At 42.2% G+C, this 11,773-nt stretch overlaps 2 non-coding genes across 2 annotated transcripts; both read right to left on the bottom strand.

Annotated features, from left to right (window-relative positions):
* Positions 1 to 509: 509 nt before the first annotated feature.
* LOC138362173 (5S ribosomal RNA) lies at positions 510 to 628 on the bottom strand. The gene has a single exon (XR_011227459.1). It is a non-coding gene; the product is annotated as a 5S ribosomal RNA (ribosomal RNA).
* An 8,153-nt stretch (positions 629 to 8,781) lies between these two features.
* On the bottom strand, positions 8,782 to 8,900 carry LOC138362172 (5S ribosomal RNA). Its single transcript, XR_011227458.1, has one exon. It is a non-coding gene; the product is annotated as a 5S ribosomal RNA (ribosomal RNA).
* Between the last annotated feature and the right edge of the window lie 2,873 nt (positions 8,901 to 11,773).

Raw genomic sequence — 11,773 nt, 5'->3', positions numbered from 1 at the left:
TGCCTTCCTGTGGGTATAGAAACATTAACACAAATTATATATGTAACTGATATTGTAGCCTTTTAAACAGAAAAGATTTGTACATACAAATACTTTTAAATTATCATTTATTTGTGGAAATGGCATTTACGTCATTAAATTGATACCTCAGCATCAAGCTTGTGTCCTGCAGCTGTGGTCCAGTGGTAAAGTGTATATAAGTGATGCGTATTCTTGGAGTTGCGAGTTCAAACCCGGATTAAGCTATATATATATATATATATATATATATATATATATATATATATATATATATATATATATAATATATAAAACAACATGTTTTGTTTTGGTTGTTTGTTTTTGTATAAAGCCTCACACACTATATTAAGCGAGTTTGTTTTAAACATGACATACATATTAATTCATTTTACCAGGCCTTATTCCACACAACTCCGTGAATTTCCCGTGGAGCCAGCCATTCAAACAAAAACAAACGAAACAAAACAAAACAAAACAAAAAACATTATTGCCAACAGCATTTGGTGTTCCCAGGCGGTCACCCATCCAAGTACTAACCAAACCCAACGTTGCTTAACTTCGCTGATCGGACGAGAAGCGGTGTTCTCAACGTGGTATGGCCGTTGGCATGAGACTGCCTACACATTGTGGCTAATAACCAACTCTTTTTAGTCATCACGGCAGGATACGGACCTTCTTGTGGTGTCTTAATGGTAATTGTATCCTAACATATTTTTGTCTCCTTGGCATGGATATTTAACATCGTTTATTCAGTCTTGGGTTTATGTTCTTTCGCCATTTACAGACATTTTACATCTACCTACTTCCTCAGCCTGCCCTGCCAATTTCTAATGAATTTGTGGATTTTCTTTTGTAATACATACATGTGTGTGCTCATCTGCTCTTCAGTTTTTATGATATTTGTCTCATCTGTCCTGCTTTATGATACTTTTACAAAGAACATGAACAAATGCTTCTATTTTAGAGAAGATATGGGATCCAGGTTTCGGAGCCGTAAAACCAACCGTTGTGATTGGTGGACGAGTTGCCAGGTTGCAGCTTCTGTACCGTGCCGGCACATAAATAGGTTCGGCTCAAGCGGCGGCAGCATCATTCCCCCGTGACTGTCTGAGCGTCTCTCATCACCTTGGTTATCTCATCATCATCATGGTAGAAGCAAAGCCTACCAAGAAGGCTGCGGCTGCTGCTGTGGTGGCCACCACCAGGAAACCTCGCGTCCAGGTTGCTCACCCGAAAACTAGTCAAATGGTTCTAGCCGCGGTCGCAGCACTCAAAGACCGTAAGGGCTCGTCTCTACAAGCAATCAAGAAGTACGTTGTTGCCAACAACAAAGTCGAGGCTGCCAAGATCGCCATTTACATCCGAAGATTTCTCAAGAAAGCAGTGGCTGACGGCATTCTTGTTCAGACCAAGGGAAGTGGAGCTAGTGGATCATTCAAGCTGGCCGTAGCAGAGAAGAGGGCCGTTCTAACTCCCAAGAAAGCCACCACAACCAAGAAACCATCTACAGCAGCAAAGAAGGCCGTGGTAACTCCCAAGAAAGCCGCCACAAGCAACAAACCACCTACAGCCTTGAAAAAGAAGCAGCAGCAGCAGCTTGTTGTTGGGAACAAAAAGCCCAAAATAAAGAGAGCTTCAAAATCTCCCAAACCACCCAAGGCAAAGAAAGCTGTCAAGAAAACAACAAAGGCAAAATAAACGATGACATGCAAGCAGCATGAATACACATGACAATAAACATCCAGGCCTCCCCCCTCAGTGGAGGGGCCTCATATGATTCCAAAAAGAGTTTAGTTTTGTAGACAAATAAATCATTACTTTTGGGGTAGATTTACTCTGTATATTATATATATATATATATATATATATATATATATATATATATATATATATATATATATATATATATATATATATATATATATATATATATATTTATATATACACATGGGTGAGGTGATATGGTACCAAAGTTTTGGGTAAGGTGATTGACATTTACACAAGATAAAACACGAACCAATGGGAATAAAAACATAAGAATGGAAGTAACTGCAGAAGGCCTATTGGCCCATAACACAAGCACTTCCTCTTGATGCTTCTATATTGGTTCGGAGTCTTGAAGCTATAATATATATATATATATATATATATATATATATATATATATATATATATATATATATATATATATATATATATATATATATATATATATATATATATATATATATATATATATATATATATATATATATATATATATATATATATATATATATATATATATATATATATATATATATATATATATATATATATATATGCACACAAAACTAAATAGTCTTGTTAGACAAATTGCCCCTATTAGAGGCAAGTTGACTAACAAGCCGAATGACTGCAATTGTTTTGAATTTGAGTTAAATCTAACATAGAAATGTAATCAAACCTAACCTAACCTATGCTAACCCAAGCTAAGCTAACCTAACCTAACCTAAGCTAACCCAAGCTAAGCTAAGCTAACCTAACCTAACCTAACCTAACCTAAGCTAACCTAACCTAACCTAACCTAACCTAACCTAACCTAACCCAGCAATTCATGATCTTAATATAATACTGTTAATTGGATAAACCAATTTGGAAAGAAATGTTCGAAAATAACAAAATTAACTGTGCTTGTTAGGAAAATTGGGCCTTGCATACTTGTCCCAATAGTGTGGTTCTCGCTTTTAGGTACGACATAAACGTATACCTAAGTTGAGAGAGAAAAAGATTCGCACTCAAACATGCATATCGATTGCCAGTCCTGAATTCTGGGTAGATATTCGTGTCCTCCCTTTTCATTTACCATCATTTGGATACTATCAAAACAGCTCTGAGAAGGATAAAATGAATAAAACGGGTAGCTCACTCATGTAAAAAGGAAGAGTTGGGAAAGATCTCTCTCTCTCTCTCTCTCTCTCTCTCCCCCTCACCCCCCACCAATGATCCTGCTCTGCTAGTATATAACGTAACAAACCTTCCCCCCCCCCCCCTCCCTCCCCAATCAGAGTCCCTTTAAGCATGCGAGGATAAAAAATAGATTTCATAAGACCCAATGTGCTAGCTGATATCAAAACAATTTATGTTATCGTCTATTAAGCCCTTCAGTAAAAAAGTATAGGGACCTAATTAGGTCCCGTTTTGAGGTGGTGGTGGGTGGAATCGATGGATTAGCCAAGCTCTTATCCGCCGAATCCGTAGAGGGTACGACCCTGGCGCTTCAGAGCGTACACCACGTCCATAGCAGTGACGGTCTTCCTCTTGGCGTGTTCCGTGTAGGTTACAGCATCACGGATGACGTTCTCGAGGAACACCTTCAGGACGCCACGGGTCTCTTCGTAGATGAGACCCGAAATACGCTTCACGCCGCCACGACGAGCTAAGCGACGAATAGCGGGCTTGGTGATGCCCTGGATGTTGTCACGTAGCACCTTACGATGACGCTTGGCGCCACCCTTTCCGAGTCCCTTGCCTCCCTTGCCGCGTCCAGTCATGGTGTTGAAGTTGTGTGAATCGAATTGACGAATGCCCGCACGATTTCCCGACTATATCCCATCAAGCGGACGTACTAGTAGCATTGCAACTCCTGCCTGCCCTTACTTTACGCTTGTGGTCGAGTAGACACGGCTTTCTCACAACGCTTTCAAAACTGCAGTTGCCTACTCGTCTGTTTCACGTCCCTGTGAAATGACTTTTGCACAAATCCAAAAAATAGAGCAAAATCAGCGATAATAGTGATTGAGGTGAGCCGCCTGTTGGCTGCAGCCAGAGGAAGGAGGGGAGGGGCAACGGGGTGACGTAGGCGAGTCGAGCAGCCAATGGCGCTCGAGCAAGCGCCTCGAGACGGCGTATATAAGCAAAAATTTTTCGGCGCCGGCCATCACAAACCACAGTTGTTCACCATGGCTCGCACCAAGCAGACTGCTCGCAAGTCCACGGGAGGCAAGGCTCCTCGTAAGCAGCTGGCCACCAAGGCAGCACGCAAGTCTGCTCCTGCCACAGGGGGTGTGAAGAAGCCTCACCGTTACAGGCCCGGAACGGTCGCCCTGCGTGAGATCCGTCGTTACCAGAAGAGCACCGAGTTGCTCATCAGGAAACTTCCCTTCCAGCGTCTGGTGCGCGAGATTGCCCAGGACTTCAAGACCGATCTTCGCTTCCAGTCGTCTGCCGTCATGGCTTTACAGGAGGCATCCGAGGCTTACCTGGTCGGTCTCTTCGAGGACACTAACCTCTGTGCCATCCACGCCAAGCGTGTCACCATCATGCCAAAGGACATTCAGCTTGCTCGCCGTATCCGTGGAGAGCGTGCATAAGCTAAATCGACCACCCTAGTATACACCAAACTCGGCCCTTCTCAGGGCCAAAATATCCTTCTAAGGAGATTTCAGACATTCCTAGCATAATTTAGGTGTCATACATACATGTGATATCAATAAATCAAGTCATTTGTAGTACAACCTGTTCTCTTACAAACAAAACGCCGTCGCTTTTCACTCTTATGCACTGTCAAGGATCACCCCCCCCCCCCCCCCCCAAAATAAAAATTGTCATACTGTACTAGAAATAAAAGCAGCTTGTATAAGTGACATATACTGTCCAGTCCTGTTTTATTCTGTTTTCGGTCCTCTGGCTTAATCTGTTAAGTTAGGAGATGACATTTTAAATTAACCGTTTTCTTGACATTTTCAAACCTAAGAGGGTGGCCTGCATAGTAATCCTAATGTGGAACATAACAATGAATCTCTAATCTCTAGAAAAAAGATACCGAGTGCTTATATGTGTTGAGAGAGAGAGAGAGAGAGAGAGAGAGAGAGAGAGAGAGAGAGAGAGAGAGAGAGAGAGAGAGAGAGAGAGAGAGAGAGAGAGAGAGAGAGAGAGAGAGAGAGAGAGACACACACAGACAGACAGACAAGACAGACAAGACAGACAGACAGACAGGCAGGCAGGCAGGCAGGCAGACAGACAGACAGACAGACAGACAGACAGACAGACAGACAGACAGACACTGAGAGAGAGAAACACACACAGACAGTTTCATAAATATTCTCATTTTATAGCTATTTGCTTTCAGTGACAGAGGTTTTTGTTATAATAGTATTGGTGTCTAACACTCACAATCTCTTTAGAAATTAAAGTGTGGCTCCAATGGAGCCGAGTTTGTTGGTTTGAGGCCAAGCCACCACCACAGGGCAGTAAGTAAGCCGTTTACTTGGAGGAGGTGTACTTGGTGACGGCCTTAGTGCCCTCAGAGACGGCGTGCTTGGCCAGTTCTCCGGGCAACAGGAGCCTTACAGCCGTCTGGATCTCCCGACTGGTAATGGTGGAACGCTTGTTGTAGTGGGCCAGGCGAGAAGCCTCGGCGGCGATGCGCTCGAAGATGTCGTTCACGAACGAGTTCATGATCGACATGGCTTTGGAAGAGATACCAGTGTCGGGGTGGACCTGCTTCAGCACTTTGTAGATGTAGATGCTGTAGCTCTCCTTCCTCCTGCGCTTCTTTTTCTTATCGCCCTTGGCAATGGCCTTCTGGGCCTTTCCGGCCTTCTTGGCAGCCTTTCCAGATGCCTTGGGTGGCATGATGATGCTCGTGCTGGCTGGCGTTGCGATACAATAATGAACTTTTGCGCGAGGCGAGCTTTCCTTTTATATCCCGCTCGCGACTCAGCTCAGAGCGGGTCGCGTGGCGGAGCGCGCTGATTGGTCAGTGGCGGGCTCCCTTGATCCTGAGCGGGGTATATAACACGAAGCTCGATCTGCGGGGCGGCATAAAAGACCACAAACCCACAACAGCAGCAGCAATGTCAGGACGCGGCAAGGGAGGCAAAGTGAAGGGCAAGTCAAAGTCTCGCTCCAGCAGGGCCGGACTTCAGTTCCCCGTGGGCAGAATTCACCGTCTGCTGCGTAAGGGCAACTACGCCGAACGCGTCGGTGCTGGCGCTCCTGTCTACCTGGCAGCCGTCATGGAATACCTCGCTGCCGAAGTTCTGGAGCTCGCCGGTAACGCCGCACGTGACAACAAGAAGACCCGTATCATCCCACGTCACTTGCAGTTGGCCATCCGCAACGACGAAGAACTCAACAAACTTCTGTCTGGCGTAACCATTGCACAGGGAGGTGTTCTTCCAAACATTCAGGCAGTTCTTTTGCCAAAGAAGACAGAGAAGAAGTAAGCACTTCTGCCACCCACCACGACAAATACCATAACCAGGCTCCATCCGGAGCCACACACACTTTAATAGAGAGATTCAAGTAGACAATCAACTTTCAAACATTAATAATAACATTTATATTGATTTCATTTGGAATGTGTACATAACAAACAAACAAACAAAACAAAATTATAGGGGATATTCAGCATCACTTGGAATATTAACCAATCATATAAATCCAATATATATTTTATATTTTACTTTAAGCGAGGAATTCATATTCTATTAATTTTTAATCATACAAATGAACAAAAGCAATTCTTCACTAGACGTAATGAATGAATAAATGATCAAGGTTTTAATGTGTTTCATGAATATATATATATATATATATATATATATATATATATATATATATATATATATATATATATATATATATATATATATATATATATATATTAATACTTGTGAACCAGAATATGTTTGAGCAGCAGCGATCGTGCCTGCCATTGGCCGAAGTGCAACAATTCAAATAATTTAAAGGGCCTGCTCGGGTATATAAGAGAGGCTGGGAGACTGGGGCCGGTGGTGGGTGATGGGTGATGAGTGATGGTGTGGTGTGGTATGGTGTTGTTAAGAGTTGATTTACGGCCAGCCAGCCAGCTGCAGCCAAGGCAGGGCAGGGCAGGGCAAGGCAAGGCAAGGCAAGGCAAGGCAAGGCAATAACAGAACAGGACAGGACAGGACAGGCAAGGCAAGGCAAGGCAAGGCAAGGCAAGCAGGCGGGCGGGCGGGCGGGGCGGGCGGGCGGGCGGGCGGGCCAGCCAGCCAGCCAGCCAGGCAGGCAGGCAGGCAGGCAGGCAGGCAGGCAGGCAGGCAGGCAGGCAGGCAGCCAGCCAGCCAGCCAGCCAGCCAGCCAGCCAGCCAGCCAGCCAGCCAGCCAGCCAGCCAGCCAGCCAGCCAGCCAGCCAGCCAGCCACTCCCACTTTGTATTTATATGCATTCAATTTATATTCAAACATTATATATGTTAAGGGCCTAGTTTTAGTGTTTATTTTAAAAATGACAAACATCGAGTCGTTTTACCAGTCCTTTAGCGTTAACAGTGATGCATTTTAAAACTGAACAGAAATCACCTTTTCTGGATATATCAAATATCGAATCCGCTTAATGTGCCTACAATTCAATCATTCAAAAAATACATAATTTACATCATGCCTTTTCATAGAACAGACAATAAGATTTGAGACAATAAGAACTTTACTTTTATAACTAAAGTTGCACAATTATACCAACTCTATGGTGGCTGGGTGGTAAGGTGTGTGGCTGGTGTTTTGGAAGTCGCGAGTTCAAACGACCCAATGGGAGTACTTTTTTTTTTTTGCCATACAATCTTCCTAATACTATTATGTAGGTGTGTGTGTGTGTGTGTGTTTTTATTCATTCTTTGGTTTTATAGATGACATACATATTGACTCCTTTTACCGGTCCTTAATTAGGCTCTGGGGAAGCAATGGTGGTGGTGCATTTAAAACTAAACCAAAAATCACCAGTTCTGGACGCGTCAAATATCATATCCGCTTAATGTGTCTACAACCTAATTACTTAAAACTACACTATTTAATTCATTCATATCATGTGCATATTGGTCATTATGCTCATACAACCGACATCAAAATTTATTTTCATTATTAGAATCATACATTTCATCAAGTAATACAGATACAAAGAGATTTTCTTTCTGAGAAGACCGTTAGTATTGGCTGGCTGGCAGGCAGGCAGGCAGGCATTTGAGGGTTATTATTTCGCCTGTTGATTGGGGGGAGGGTTGATGTGTTAGGGGGTTTTCGGTTAGGTGTGGTGGTGGTGATTGGTGGTGATTGGTGGTGATTGGTGGTGGTGGTGAGTAGTGGTGGTGGTGGTGAGTAGTGGTGGTGGTGGTGGTGGTAGTAGGTGGGAGGGGGGGGGGGGGGGGGGGGGGGGGGGGAAGGGGACTGATGGTCTGTGGATTCCTTCTCCGTACCCCTTACATATAAGCAAAAACATGCCTTCCTGTGGGTATAGAAACATTAACACAAATTATATCAGTAACTGATATTGTAGCCTTTTAAACAGAAAAGATTTGTACATACAAATACTTTTAAATTATCATTTATTTGTGGAAATGGCATTTACGTCATTAAATTGATACCTCAGCATCAAGCTTGTGTCCTGCAGCTGTGGTCCAGTGGTAAAGTGTATATAAGTGATGCGTATTCTTGGAGTTGCGAGTTCAAACCCGGATTAAGCTATATATATATATATATATATATATATATATATATATATATATATATATATATATATATATATATATATATATATATATATAAAACAACATGTTTTGTTTTGGTTGTTTGTTTTTGTATAAAGCCTCACACACTATATTAAGCGAGTTTGTTTTAAACATGACATACATATTAATTCATTTTACCAGGCCTTATTCCACACAACTCCGTGAATTTCCCGTGGAGCCAGCCATTCAAACAAAAACAAACGAAACAAAACAAAACAAAACAAAAAACATTATTGCCAACAGCATTTGGTGTTCCCAGGCGGTCACCCATCCAAGTACTAACCAAACCCAACGTTGCTTAACTTCGCTGATCGGACGAGAAGCGGTGTTCTCAACGTGGTATGGCCGTTGGCATGAGACTGCCTACACATTGTGGCTAATAACCAACTCTTTTTAGTCATCACGGCAGGATACGGACCTTCTTGTGGTGTCTTAATGGTAATTGTATCCTAACATATTTTTGTCTCCTTGGCATGGATATTTAACATCGTTTATTCAGTCTTGGGTTTATGTTCTTTCGCCATTTACAGACATTTTACATCTACCTACTTCCTCAGCCTGCCCTGCCAATTTCTAATGAATTTGTGGATTTTCTTTTGTAATACATACATGTGTGTGCTCATCTGCTCTTCAGTTTTTATGATATTTGTCTCATCTGTCCTGCTTTATGATACTTTTACAAAGAACATGAACAAATGCTTCTATTTTAGAGAAGATATGGGATCCAGGTTTCGGAGCCGTAAAACCAACCGTTGTGATTGGTGGACGAGTTGCCAGGTTGCAGCTTCTGTACCGTGCCGGCACATAAATAGGTTCGGCTCAAGCGGCGGCAGCATCATTCCCCCGTGACTGTCTGAGCGTCTCTCATCACCTTGGTTATCTCATCATCATCATGGTAGAAGCAAAGCCTACCAAGAAGGCTGCGGCTGCTGCTGTGGTGGCCACCACCAGGAAACCTCGCGTCCAGGTTGCTCACCCGAAAACTAGTCAAATGGTTCTAGCCGCGGTCGCAGCACTCAAAGACCGTAAGGGCTCGTCTCTACAAGCAATCAAGAAGTACGTTGTTGCCAACAACAAAGTCGAGGCTGCCAAGATCGCCATTTACATCCGAAGATTTCTCAAGAAAGCAGTGGCTGACGGCATTCTTGTTCAGACCAAGGGAAGTGGAGCTAGTGGATCATTCAAGCTGGCCGTAGCAGAGAAGAGGGCCGTTCTAACTCCCAAGAAAGCCACCACAACCAAGAAACCATCTACAGCAGCAAAGAAGGCCGTGGTAACTCCCAAGAAAGCCGCCACAAGCAACAAACCACCTACAGCCTTGAAAAAGAAGCAGCAGCAGCAGCTTGTTGTTGGGAACAAAAAGCCCAAAATAAAGAGAGCTTCAAAATCTCCCAAACCACCCAAGGCAAAGAAAGCTGTCAAGAAAACAACAAAGGCAAAATAAACGATGACATGCAAGCAGCATGAATACACATGACAATAAACATCCAGGCCTCCCCCCTCAGTGGAGGGGCCTCATATGATTCCAAAAAGAGTTTAGTTTTGTAGACAAATAAATCATTACTTTTGGGGTAGATTTACTCTGTATATTATATATATATATATATATATATATATATATATATATATATATATATATATATATATATATATATATATATATATATATATATATTTATATATACACATGGGTGAGGTGATATGGTACCAAAGTTTTGGGTAAGGTGATTGACATTTACACAAGATAAAAACACGAACCAATGGGAATAAAAACATAAGAATGGAAGTAACTGCAGAAGGCCTATTGGCCCATAACACAAGCACTTCCTCTTGATGCTTCTATATTGGTTCGGAGTCTTGAAGCTATAATATATATATATATATATATATATATATATATATATATATATATATATATATATATATATATATATATATATATATATATATATATATATATATATATATATATATATATATATATATATATATATATATATATATATATATATATATATATATATATATATATATATATATATATATATATATGCACACAAAACTAAATAGTCTTGTTAGACAAATTGCCCCTATTAGAGGCAAGTTGACTAACAAGCCGAATGACTGCAATTGTTTTGAATTTGAGTTAAATCTAACATAGAAATGTAATCAAACCTAACCTAACCTATGCTAACCCAAGCTAAGCTAACCTAACCTAACCTAAGCTAACCCAAGCTAAGCTAAGCTAACCTAACCTAACCTAACCTAACCTAAGCTAACCTAACCTAACCTAACCTAACCTAACCTAACCTAACCCAGCAATTCATGATCTTAATATAATACTGTTAATTGGATAAACCAATTTGGAAAGAAATGTTCGAAAATAACAAAATTAACTGTGCTTGTTAGGAAAATTGGGCCTTGCATACTTGTCCCAATAGTGTGGTTCTCGCTTTTAGGTACGACATAAACGTATACCTAAGTTGAGAGAGAAAAAGATTCGCACTCAAACATGCATATCGATTGCCAGTCCTGAATTCTGGGTAGATATTCGTGTCCTCCCTTTTCATTTACCATCATTTGGATACTATCAAAACAGCTCTGAGAAGGATAAAATGAATAAAACGGGTAGCTCACTCATGTAAAAAGGAAGAGTTGGGAAAGATCTCTCTCTCTCTCTCTCTCTCTCTCTCCCCCTCACCCCCCACCAATGATCCTGCTCTGCTAGTATATAACGTAACAAACCTTCCCCCCCCCCCCCCCTCCCTCCCCAATCAGAGTCCCTTTAAGCATGCGAGGATAAAAAATAGATTTCATAAGACCCAATGTGCTAGCTGATATCAAAACAATTTATGTTATCGTCTATTAAGCCCTTCAGTAAAAAAGTATAGGGACCTAATTAGGTCCCGTTTTGAGGTGGTGGTGGGTGGAATCGATGGATTAGCCAAGCTCTTATCCGCCGAATCCGTAGAGGGTACGACCCTGGCGCTTCAGAGCGTACACCACGTCCATAGCAGTGACGGTCTTCCTCTTGGCGTGTTCCGTGTAGGTTACAGCATCACGGATGACGTTCTCGAGGAACACCTTCAGGACGCCACGGGTCTCTTCGTAGATGAGACCCGAAATACGCTTCACGCCGCCACGACGAGCTAAGCGACGAATAGCGGGCTTGGTGATGCCCTGGATGTTGTCACGTAGCACCTTACGATGACGCTTGGCGCCACCC

The sequence above is a fragment of the Procambarus clarkii genome, unplaced genomic scaffold (genome assembly GCF_040958095.1).
Source record: "Procambarus clarkii isolate CNS0578487 unplaced genomic scaffold, FALCON_Pclarkii_2.0 HiC_scaffold_1391, whole genome shotgun sequence".
In the NCBI taxonomy this organism is placed as follows: Eukaryota; Metazoa; Arthropoda; class Malacostraca; order Decapoda; family Cambaridae; genus Procambarus; species Procambarus clarkii.
This window is presented reverse-complemented; position numbering and strand designations above follow the sequence as displayed.